Here is a 12,438-nt window from a genome sequence, read left to right as displayed (position 1 = left end):
GGACACCCGCATTTGGGCCAAAGAGATCTGAGGGAACACCACCCTGACCTTTCTGAGAAACCATCACACTAGCTTTGGTATGAGAGCTAACAGAAATTCTATTTGCCTAAAGCAGCATTCATCAGTTCTGAAGCTCCACCCATGTTCCCATCACTGTGAAAGGCACTATCATTCACCCAGGGACCCAAACTAGAACCCTGGATGTCATACCATGGGCTGGGTGACCATGGCCAAGTTACTGGGCCTTTCTGTGCTGCAACTTCCTCATCTGTAAAATAAAGATAAGAATAGTACCTAAATCATAGCATTAATATGAGGATTGGATGAGATATATATATAACACATTTAGAATGGTGCCTGGCACATTGTAGGTATAATAGGTGTTTTCTAGTATGGTTCCTCCCACTTCTTTATCCACTGTATCCAGATTACTGCCAAGGCCTGCTATCTTTGACCCATTTGTTTGTAATAATAATAATAATAGTAATAAACAACAAACTTTTGATTTAAGGAGACCACAAAGACCACACCCAAACTGCTCAGACCTTGTGACATTATCTGTGTGGACAGTCCCCTCTTCAACAGCCAGGAACTCTTATACACCTTAAAAATAAGGTAGGTCCCTAGAATATGGGCAGGAAACCCCAGGTACTGTGCTTGAATGGGAGTGGATGTTGCCCAAGAGCAGAGACTCTCCTATTACCTTGAAATTTTCTATTTGTTCTTCAAGACTTAGCTGAGAAACCTCCTTCTCCAGGAAGCCTTCTCTATATCCCATCTGTCTCCTTGGATTAGGTGCTCCTTCATTTGTATTTGTCACAGTCCTTATTTGTCACACTGTGTTAACATTGTTTACTTGTCAGCCTTCTCCACTGTACAGTAAGCCCTATGTGAGCTGATACCATGTCTCTCTGGTTCACATTTGAGTCCCCAGGCACAAACTCCTCTTTCTATCCCAAGCGGCTGTCTTTCTCTAAACCCCATTCATTCCTGTTCTTTATTACTCTATTTATTTCTGCTAATGGTGTTCCAGCCCATTATGAGCACGAGGGGGGCCAGTGACACTAATGAAATATGGCTTGAGTTAGACATGGTGGGGAGGGGCACGGACTGTTCTCTTCGACTTTGAGCCTCAGGGACCCTCAGTCCTACTCTCTGGAAGCCAATCCCAGGCAGGGAGACCAATGAGATAAGCAGGCCTCTGAGCTTCCTAGATGGAACTGGAAGTTGCTCCAGGGACCTGAAGACCACAAGGGAATTGCTTCTGGCACATCTTTAGTTCAGGACTCTTTCCAAGCCACTTGCTAGTGGGATGGCAGCTGGGCAGGGGTGGGCGGTGCTGGTGTGTGTGCCATGTCCCAGCCCTGCAGTGGGAGCTGTGGTCCCAGGCTGCCTCTGCCCATTGTTGGTGCTGGTATTGACCTTCACTCGCAACACAGATGGGGAGACTGGTCCAGAGAGCAGTGGAAACCTTCTGGTGACCCCAGTGCATCAGCGAAAGTATTTGGTGGGAATGCTGGCCTCTGCCTCCACACCTAATACCATCCTGTCTCACCATGCTTCCTTCCCAGGGGCTCTACCCCAGTAGTTTTAGGAGAGTGGACACTATACCCCCCTGTACTCTGTTCTGGTGAAATCCCTGCTCTGGGCCTGTCATTGCAATTCTAACCCTCTCACTGGACCTCCAGCTCAGCCTCTGGCCTTTCCTGCTGCAAATCTGCAAAGTGGAAAGAGCATTTTCAGGCCATCCTACCCACAAGTCCCAGCCACCATAGTTGATAGTGAGGACTCATGGACTGCACGAAGGATCTTTAGAGTTGGTAGTCTAGCCACCACCTTCTTATTTCACAGGTGGGGAAATGGGGCCACAAAGCAATATGAGCCAAGATTTGCCTCTCATTCCAGAGATGTCTTTCTGAACCAATGTCTGTGACTTGATTCTCCAAAAGCACCATTTTGGTCTTGGAAATCATAAACTTGACACTGTTGGTTGTAATCTTTCAATTTCTGGGTTTGTTAGATCTCAGATTTGAAATCTAAGTTCTTCCAGAAACATCTCAAACATAGACTAGAATTTCTTTCCAGTCTTGTAAGTATGACAGACCTGAGCTCTGCCTCTTACCATCTAGGATTTGTGATCTTGGACAAATTATGTATCCACTGAGTCTTAAGTCTCTTCATTTGTGAAATGGGGCAAAAAACAAAAAAAAACAAAAAAAAACAAAAAAACCAATCCATGCCTGCTGACACCTCCCAAGTTGGGAGGATTAAGTGAGGTAAGTTGTGACCTTTGATATGCCCTAATAAGCACTATACAAACATAAGGAAGACATCTATGTAAGAAACTTTGGATTCTAGGAGGGAGATAGGGGAGTAAGAATAAACCTTGAAAATGCCAAGGCAGATATGGGTGACTAGCAAAAAGCAGTATGTGATACCCAATATAATAGAAGTTCAGAGAGCCAAGGGAGGGATTGATTTTGAAAGGGATCACAGTCAGCCTAAAAGGGAATAGCATTGAATTGAGCCTTGAAGTAGGATTTGGACAGGTGTCAGGGGAGAGATGACAACATGATCAAATGTCAAGATATACACATTTTCGGGAGGGGGTAATCATTATTTCAGTTCAGGTTATTTCCTGTTAGAAGCTGTAGAAAATTAAAAAACAAAACAGTGATGTGATTTCTAGTCTTGATGTATAAAATCTCTGTGCCCCTAAACCACCATAATATCTCCTGATGATCCTGTTCTAACACCACTTTAGAGAACAGATGATACTTAACATTCCTTATTGCTACTTGAGCAATTGGAAGAGAGCCAAGAAGAAGCTGTGATGGCTATTAAAGAGGGCACGTATTATATGGAGCACTGGGTGTTATACGTAAACAATGAATCATGGAACACTACATCAAAAACTAATGATGTAATGTATGGTGATTAACATAACATAATAAAATCAAATTTAAAAAAATAAAGAAAAGAATTGCTGGAATTCTACAAATAGAAAAGTGACCACTTTTTGCAAGGTAGGAGGTGTAGAGAAGTGAATATGAGGGGATATATCAGAAATAAATGGCGGGGGTTGGGGGGAGGGGGAGGTAACCTCTGTAAGGTGGCTACCGGAAAGTGACGTAAACTTGGAGTGCAAAACCAGAAGTTTTAGAAGTCTGTTCCAGTGAGAGACATCCCTGCCTGAAAGGTGCTCAGGAGACAAAGCAGGCAGAATCCTAGGTAGGACAGTGTGGTCTCAGGATTCCGAGGGTCACAGAAAGAACGGGCGTGCTTGAGTCAACAGAGTTCCAGGCATCAAAGCAGGGAAACTGGCTAAGTTCAGTGATCCCAGGAGGGGGCTCTCACCTCGATTTGCCATAAACTGTGAACTGCAGCACGATCGGGTGACAACTCTCCATACAGATGCCCTACAAAGGACAGAAACACAGCAACCCTCTACCTTCCGCAAGAGGCTTGGCACAGGTACTCATCTCAGGAGTCTGCAGAGTTTGGCACACACAAAAGTGAAGACTGCTTTTCACTGAGGGGAAACAGGGGCCCAAGATCTTTCAGCTCCAGGGCTGGAGATTAGGGTGCAGCCATTTTAATTTTCATCCTCTAAATTGGTGGGGAAAGCCTTTGGGAAGCAAAAGCCACATAGCGCAACCAAGCAGCTTACCCCCTGGCAAGGGGTGGTACAACTCTGCCCAGGCAAAGACACCTGAGAATCAGCACAGCACGTCCCTCCCTCAGAAGACCAGCTGGAACATCAGATGAATACCAGGTTTACAGAGCACACAGAACTGCAAAACTCCAGTGCTAGGGGAAAATAGTATCTGGAATTTGAGGTTTTTTTCTCATGATTCTTTTATATCTCAGTTCAAAATGTTCCTTTTATTTTTTTCCTTTTCTCCTTTTCAACTAGTTTCTTATTTTATCAACTCTTTCTTTTTAAGTCTTTTTTTAACTTTCATCTTCATATTTACATTTTATACATATATTCTTCATTTTTTGCTTCCTTTCATTATATTCATTTTTATTTTTGCATGTATGTAAGTTTTGTTTTCTTTACAATTTTTGGACTTAGTGTTGTCTAACAAACCAACCAAAATACACCCAGAACCACGTGGATCACCCTGTTTTGTCCACCTGGGAGATTATATTTTTTCCTTTTTCCCTTTTGTTTTCTTTTTCTTTTCTTCTTTGGGTCTACCTCTTATGATTTGTCTAGTGTGTATTTCACATGGGTCATGGTTGATATTTTTGATTTGGTTTCTTGTTTATCCATTCTTCTCTGGGAAAAAGGAATAAAAGGAGGAGTTTGCAACAAAAGAAGGAACCAGAGGTAATACTCTCTGCCACAGATCTAATTTATATAGATATAAATAAAATGTCAGATCTGGAATTCAGGGTAATGATTATAAAGTTACTAGATGGGGTTGAAAAAAGCATAAAAACAGTAGAGAAGCTATGAGTGCACAAATAAAATCTAAGAAGGTCAAAATTAAAAATGCTTTACCTGAGATGCAGTCTAAAATGGATGCCCTAACAGCTAGGGTAAATGAGGCAGAAGAGTCAGTATAGAAAACAAGATGATGAAAAGGAAACTCAGGAAAAGAAAGAAAAACAACTAATGGACCATGAAGGGACACTTTGAGAAATCAGTGATACCATAAAGCAAAAAAAAAAAAAAATAGAATTATTGGGGTACCTGGAAGAAGAAAGAAAGATAGGGACAGAAAGTATATTTGAGCAAAGCATAGCTGAGAACTTCCTTAATCTGAGGAAGGAAAAGGCATTCAAGTCCAAAAGGTAGAGAGAAACCCCCTCAAAATCAATAAAAATAGATCAACATTCTGACATATAACAGTGAAGCTTGCAAATTTCAGAGATAAAGAGAATATCCTGAAAGCAGCTCGAGACTAGATGTTCTTAATCTACAGGGGTAGGAAAATTAGACTGGCAGCAGACCTATCCACAGAGAACTGGTAGGCCAGAGAGGGCTGGCATGATATATTCAGGGTACTAAATGAGAAAAACATGCAGCCAAGAATATTTTATCCAGTAAGGCTGTCATTCAGAATGGAAGGAGAGATTAAAGAGCTTCCAGGACAAAGAGAAATTAAAAGAATTTGTGATCACTAAACCAGCCCTGCAAGAAATATTAAAGGGGATCCTGTAAGTAAAGAGAGAGCCCAAAAGTAACATAGACAAGAAAGCAACAGAGGCAATCTACAGTAATAGGGAATTTACAGGTAATACAATGGCACTAAATTAATATCTTTCAATAGTTACTCTGAATGTAAATGGGCTAAATGCTCCAAACAAAAGACACAGATTGGATAAAAAATTAAGACCCATCCATATGCTGGCTACAAGAGACTCATTTTAGACTTACAGACACCTCCATATTGAACGTGAGTGGGTGGAGAACTATTTATCATGCTAATGGACATCAAAAGAAAGCTGGGGTAGCAGTCCTTATATCAAACAAATTAGATTTTAAACCAAAGACTGTAGTAAGGGATGAAGAGGGACACTATATCGTACTTAAAGGGTCAATCCAACAATAAGATCTAAAAATTATCAATATTTATGCTCCAAACTTGGGAGCAGCCAATTATATAAACCAATTAATAACCAAATTAAAGAAACACATTGATAATAATACAATAATAGTAGGGATTTCAACACCCCACTCAGCAATGGACAGATCATCTAAGCAGAAGATCAACAGGAATCAAGGACTTTGAATGACACTGGACCAGATGGACTTCACAGGTATATACAGAGCATTCCATCCTACAGCAACAGAATACACATTCTTCTCAAATGCACATGAAACATTCTCCAGAATAGATCACATACTGGGTCAAAAGTCAGGCCTCAAACAAAACCAAAATTTGGGATTGTTCCCTGCATATTTTCAGACCATGATGGTTTGAAATATGAACTCAATCACAAGAGGAGTTTGGAAAAGAATTCAAACACTTGGAGGTTAAAGAGCATCCTACTAAAACAATGAATGGGTCAACCAGAATATTAAAGAAGAATTTTAAAAATTCATGGAAACAAATGAAATGAAAACACAACTGTTCAAAACCTTTGGGATGCAGCAAAGCTGGTCCTAAGAGGAAACTATATAGCAATACAAGACTTTCTCAAAAAATTAGAAAAGTCTCAAATACACAAGCTAACCTTATACCTAAAGGACCTGGAGAAAGAACAGCAAATAAAGCCTAAACCAAGCAGGAGAAGAGAAATAATAAAGATTAGAGCAGAAATCAATGAAATAGAAAGCAAAAGAAGAGTAGAACAGATCAATGAAACTAGAAGTGGGTTATGTGAAAGAATTAATAAGATTTAAAAAAAAAAAAACACCAAAACACCATAGCTAGACTTATCCAAGAGAAAAGAGAAAGGACCCAAATTGATAAAATCATGAATGAAAGAGGAGAGATCACAACCAACACTGAAAAAATACAAACAATTTTAAGAAGATATAATAAGAAACTGTATGCCAACAAATTAGGCAATCTGGAAGAAATGGATGCATTCCTGGAAACTTATAAACTACCAAAATAGAAAACCTGAACAGACCCATAACCAGGAAGGAAATGGAAGCAGTAATCAAAAACCTCCCAAAAAACAAGAGTCCAGGGCCAGATGGCCTCCCAGCGGAATTCTACCAAACATTTAAAGAACTTCTGAGCTGTTCCAAAAAATAGAAATGGAAGGAAAACTTCCAAACTCATCATATGAGACCAGCATTACTTGATCCCCTAAACAGACAAAGACCCTATCAAAAGAAGAATTACAGACGAATATCCCTGATGAACATGGATGTCAAAATTCCAAGATACTAGCCAATAGGATCCAACAGTACATTAAAAGGATTATTCACCACAACCAAGTGGCATTTATACTTGGGCTGCAAGGGTAGTTCAACATCTGCAAATCAATCGACATGATACATCACATTAATAAAAGAAAGGAAAAAACCATATGATTCTCTCAATTGATGCAGAAAAAGCATTTGCCCAAATACAACATCCTTTCTTGATTAAAACTCTCCACAGTGTGGGGATAGAAGAAACATACCACAGTATCATAAAATCCATCTACAAGAAGTTCACAGCCAGTATCATTCTCAATGGGGAAAAACTGAGAGCTTTTCCCCTAAGGTCAGGAAGACAACAGGGATGCCTACTCTCACCATTATTGTTCAACATAGTACTGGAAGTCCTAGCCTCAGCAATCAGACAACAAAAAATAATTAAAGGCAGGGTGCCTGGGTGGCTTAGTCGTTAAGCGTCTGCCTTCGGCTCAGGTCATGATCCCAGGGTCCTGGGATCAAGTCCCACAGCGGGCTCCCTCCTCGAGGGGAAGCCTGCTTCTCCCTCTCCCACTCCCGCTGCTTGTGTTCCTGCTCTTGCTATCTCTGTCTCTGTCAAATAAATAAACAAAATATTTTTTAAAAAGTAATTAAAGGCATTCAAATTTGCAAAGAAGTAGTCAAACTCTCTCTCTTTGCAGATGCCATGATGCTTTATGTAGAAAACCCAAAAGACTCCACCCCAAAATTGCTAGCACTGATCCAGGAATTCAGCAAAGTGGCAGGCTATAAAATCAATGCACAGAAGACAGTTTCATTTCCATACACTAACAATGAGGCAGAAGAAAGAGAAATCAAGGAATTGATCCCATTTATGATTGCACCAAAACCCGTAAGACCTATGACTAAACCTAACCAAAGAGGCAAAGGACCTGTATTCTGATAACTATAGAACCCGTATGAAAGAAATTGAGGAATATATCAGGAAATGGAAAAATATTCCATGCTCATGGACTAGAAGAACAAATATTGTTAAAATGTCTATGCTATTGAAAGAAAACTACATACTCAAGGCAATTCCTATCAAAATAACATCGGCATTTTTCACAGAGCTGGAACAAATAATCCTAAAATTTGTATGGAATCAGAAAAGACCCCAATTAGCCAAAGGAATGTTGACAAAGAAAACCTAAGCTGCAGGCATCACAATGCCAGACTTCAACCTAAATTACAAATCTGTAATCATCAAGACAGTATGGTACCGGCACAAAAACTGACACAATGGAACAGAATAGAGAACCCATAAGTGGACCCTCAATTCTATGGTCAACTAATCCTCTACAAAGTAAAGAAGGATATCCAATGGGAAAAAAAGACAGTCTCTTCAACAAATGGTGTTGGGAAAATTGGACAGCCACATGTATAAGAATGAAACTGGACCATTCCCTTACACTATACACAAAAATAACTCAGAAGGGATGAAAGAGTTCAACATGAGACAGAAATTCATCAAAATCCTGGAGGAGAACACAGACAGCAACCTCTTCTACCTTGGCTACAGCAAATTCTTGCAAGACATATCTCCAAAGGCAAGGGAAACAAAAGCAAACATGAACTACTGGGACTTCATCAAGATAAAAACTTCTGCTCAGCAAAGGAAACAGTCAACAAAACTAAAGGCAACCTACAAAATGGGAGAAGATATTTGCAAATGTCTTATCAGATAAACGGCTAGTATCCAAAATCTATAAAGAACTTATCAAACTCAACACCCAAAAAACCAAATAATCCAGTCAAGAAATGGACAGAAGACATGGACAGTCATTTCTCTAATGAAGACATACAAAAGGCCAACAGACACATGAAAAAATCCTCCACATCCCTTGGCATCAGGGAAATACAAATCCAAATCACAATGAGATACCACCTCACACCAGTCAGAATGGCTAAAATTAACAAGTCAGGAAATGACAGATGTTGGTGGGGATGCGGAGAAAGGGGAACCCTGTTACACTGTTGGTGGGAATGCAATCTGGTACAGCCACTCTGGAAAACAGTATGGAGGTTCCTCAAGGAGTTAAAAATAGAGCTACCCCATGGCCCAACAATTATACTACTAGGTATTTATCCCAAAGATACAAAGGTATTGCTCCTAAGGGGAACCTGCACCCCAATGTTTATAGCAGCAATGTCTACAATAGCCAAACATTGGAAAGAGCCAAGATGTCCATCGACAGATGAATGAATAAAGAAGATGTGGTATATATATCACTCAGCCATCAGAAAGGATGAAATCTTACCATTTACATTGACATGGATGGAAATGGAGGGTATTATGCTCAGCAAAATAAGTCAATCAGAGAAACATAATTATATGGTTGTACTCATATGAGGAAAAAAGAAATATCACAGAGGTCATAGGGGAAGGGAGAGAAAACTGAATGGGAAGAAATCAGAGAGGTAAAAAAACCATGAGAGACTCTTAGCTCTAGGAAATAAATTGAGGGTTGCTGGAGGGGAAGTTGGTGGAGGATGGGGTGATCAGGTGATGAGTATTAAGAAAGGCATGTGACGTGATGAGCACTGGGTGTTACATGCAACTGATGAATTAACTCTACAACTGAAACTAATGATGTACTATATGTTGGCTAATTGAATTTAAATTTTAAAAAAGATAAAGGGCTAATATCCAAAATCTATGCAGAATTTACCAAATTCAACACCCAAAAAACAAATAATCCAGTCAATAAATGAGCAAAAGAAGTCCTTCATAAACAGACATTATTCCAAAGAAGACATACAAATGGCCACCAGGCAGATGAAAAATTTTCAACATAACTCTCCACCAGGGAAGTAAAAATCAAAACCACAATGAGATACCACCTCACACAAGTCAGAATGGCTAAACAACAACTCAGGAAACAACAGACATTGGGAGGAGGTAGAGAAAAGGGACTGTTATACCGTTGGTGGGAATGCAAACTGGTGCTCCAACTCTGGAATACACTATGAAGATTCCTCAAAAAGTTAAAAATAGAGCTACCCTATGACCCAGGAATTGCACTACTAGGTATTTACTCAAAGGATACAAACAGTGATTCAAAGTGGCACCTGCACCCCAGTGTTTATACCAACAATGTCCACAATAGCCAAAATATGGGAAGAGTCGAAATGTCCCTTGATGGATGAATAGATAATTAAAAGGTGGTGTATATATATACAATAGAATATTACTCAGACATCAAAAAGAATGAAATCTTATGATTTGCAAGGACATGGATGGAAGTACAGGGTGTTGTACTAAGTAAACAAGACGGTCAGAGAAAGAAAAATACTATATGATTTCACTTATATGTGAAATTTAAGTCATGAAGCAGATGAACATAGGGGAAAGGAGGGAAAAATAAAATAATGAAATCAGAGAGAGATAACAAACATATCAGACTCCTAACTATAGGAAATAAACTGAGGGTTGCTGGAGGGGAGGTGGGTGGGGGGATGGGGCAACTGGGTGATGGGCATTGATGTAATGAGCACTCATGTTATGTGGAACTGATAAATCACTGAACTCTACTTCTGAACCTCATAATACACTATATGTTAAATAAATGAATTTAATTTTAAAAAAGAAGAGGAAGAAGAAGAAAAACAAAATCCGTACATTCTCACCACCACGTTCTTAACGATTTTCTAAACATAAACTGCCCCTAGCCTAGAACTGCAAATTTCTCCACATGCACCCACCTCCGCAAAGCCTTTAGAACTACCTTTTATTGTAGAACAGGAAATTACCTTCCCAAGTGCAATGAAAGCCTAACTGATCCAAGGCTTAACTGGGCAAATGAGAAATCCCAGTGAATAAACTCATTAATAATAATACTTTCATGGGAAGAGTGTGTGCCCTAGCAGGGATCATTATTTTCTGTGGCGGTTTTGAGGAAAAACATATTTCTTGGGCTTATGAATGCCTAGGTGGCTGGCACTTAATCAGACAGTGCCTTTTGGGTTATCTAATTGTACCCCTAACTGCCCACAATCAAACTGAGACATCTCACTGGCCAATTCCCCTCAACTTGCATTATTGAAACAAATGGGAATTGCCAGAAGGCAGTCATGATTCAGAATTTGCTTCTTTTGGCAGATCCTCACTCCCCTGGCTGGGAGCAAGTGCAAATGAGGCTATGATCATGAACCTCTATTTAACTCTCAGAAGATATTGCAGACTCTACTGTTAAAGCAGTAACTGCCCAACAAAAATCCCTAAGCTTTCTGGGGAAAGTTGTTCCTGATACTAGGATAGTCCTTCATTATCTTTTAGCTGAGCAAGGAGGTGTTTGTGCTGTGGCCAACACCAGCTATTGCACTTGGATGAACATTTCTAGGGAAAGTTGAGTCTCAGCTACATGAGACCACTGACCCCCAGCCAACTGGTTTAAGAAAGTGACTCCTTGGGGTGCCTGGGTGGCTCAGTCGGTTACGTGTCTGCCTTCGGCTCAGGTCGTGGTCCTGAAGTCCTGGGATCGAGCCCCGCATTGGGGCATCTCCCTCTCCCTCTGCCCTTCCTCCCTGCTTGTGTTCTTGCTCTCTCTCTCCTTCTCTCTCTCTCTCTCAAATAAATAAATAAAATCTTTGAAAACATTAAAAAAAAAGAAAGAAAGCAACTCCTTCGGTGGGGTCTTTCTCTGATTTATTTGACTCTGACTGGTTTGGGTCTTGAGGACCATGACGACTCCAAAGTGCACTCCAGACATTGGGAATCATTCTACCTATAGTAATCATAGTAGTCCACCTGGTGCACTCTGTTCACTCAAGAGCTTTAAATGCATGCTTGCATCCACTAACCACCAAGGGAATAATCTCCCTAATATTATAATGTCAGAAAAGTTACAAAGAATAACCAATTTAAAGAATGTGAACCTGACATCGTGGCCTATGATTACCACACAGAGATTCAGCAAAAACTCTGAGGATTCTAGAGTAGTAGCTGGGAGTAGTGCTAATGCGTTAAACTTTTGTTCACATCTCAATTAGGCTGAGAGTCTGATTTAAATGGGGTAACTGTTAAAGACAACACAAGAACACCAAAACGGAGTTGCTTATGCTATGCCCCACATCATCAAAGTGAGACTTAATTTACTTACAGTTTTGGTGACTGACTTACATTTTGGTCTCCCAGACATGGAATCTGAAACCAGTCTGTTAAAGAACAAAATTCAAATTTTAAAGATCCTATTGGCTTTATTCAGTGACTCATAAATAGGCAGCACCCAGTGTAGCAGACAGAAAGAAGCTTCAGAGAGTTATACAAGGCAATTCATTTTATAGACAGAAGGAAGTAAAAACAAGGATGTTACATTAGACAAAAAGGTGGATTGGTTATTACAAGGCTACTTTCTTTATAGGGGATGGCAGGGGTTTTTATCAGGCAGATTGTGTAACTCATGCTGATCAGGAAATTCCTGATTGACTGCTTTAAGATTCCCTTTCTGGGATAGCCAAAATTGTAAGTAAGTTCCAGTTTGGTGACATGAGGTGGCAGAAGAAAGGGGGCCAGGGAAGGGTTGACACTCTGACCCCATCTTGCAACAGCCACTGTTTTGTGGAGTCCTTAG

This window comes from Mirounga angustirostris, unplaced genomic scaffold, assembly GCF_029215605.1.
Source record: "Mirounga angustirostris isolate CCGP_5_RB_7025 unplaced genomic scaffold, mMirAng1.0.hap1 SCAF_1, whole genome shotgun sequence".
Lineage (NCBI taxonomy): Eukaryota > Metazoa > Chordata > Mammalia > Carnivora > Phocidae > Mirounga > Mirounga angustirostris.
This window is presented reverse-complemented; position numbering follows the sequence as displayed.